Genomic DNA, 718 nt, shown 5'->3' on the forward strand with positions numbered 1-718 from the left:
TCTCTCTAGGCCACACGGCCAAGCTATGATGCATTAAGCCACACGGCTTTCAATCACATGATGCAAACAATGTGATCTATCAAGGGCACAAGGCCGCGAGTATGAACAATGCATCGGAATGGTTAGGCCACACGGCCGTTCGGTATGGTTCATAGCAAAATCACACGGCCACAACAGAATATAATGCAAACAAGGATAATCAATTTAGATGCATTCAATCTTATCATTCAGTTGCATATCAATTAGGGTTTACCAATTTCAAGGTTGGTAATATGTGGCTAGATTTTAGGGTTTCAGAATCAGAGTAATCTAGCAACCTAACTCTCATGCAATATGTAATCAATCCTAAAGCGGTTGGTTTCTATCAGTTCATGATTCAATCAAAACAAACAAACAAACTAATCGGCCAAGTAATAGAACAAGCCATACAGCTATTTAGTTCAATTCAACATCATCCCTAGAATTAGATCTAAGTTCAATTGCAATCAATCAGTAGTGATCAGGTTCAGATATGAATGCAACAAGGCCACACGGCCACGGATGATGATCTAGAACAATTAACCTAGAATGTATTAAGGCCACACGGCCACAATCTAATTCGATTTCAAAGTGATAAAGACTAGATCATTAGAGTTTTAACCAAGTCAAGCAATTCAGATTCAGATTTAAATAATCCTAATCAATATTTTCTAGGTGATCAAACAAACAATTAAATTTC

Source organism: Brassica oleracea, chromosome C7 (assembly GCF_000695525.1).
Source record: "Brassica oleracea var. oleracea cultivar TO1000 chromosome C7, BOL, whole genome shotgun sequence".
NCBI lineage: Eukaryota > Viridiplantae > Streptophyta > Magnoliopsida > Brassicales > Brassicaceae > Brassica > Brassica oleracea.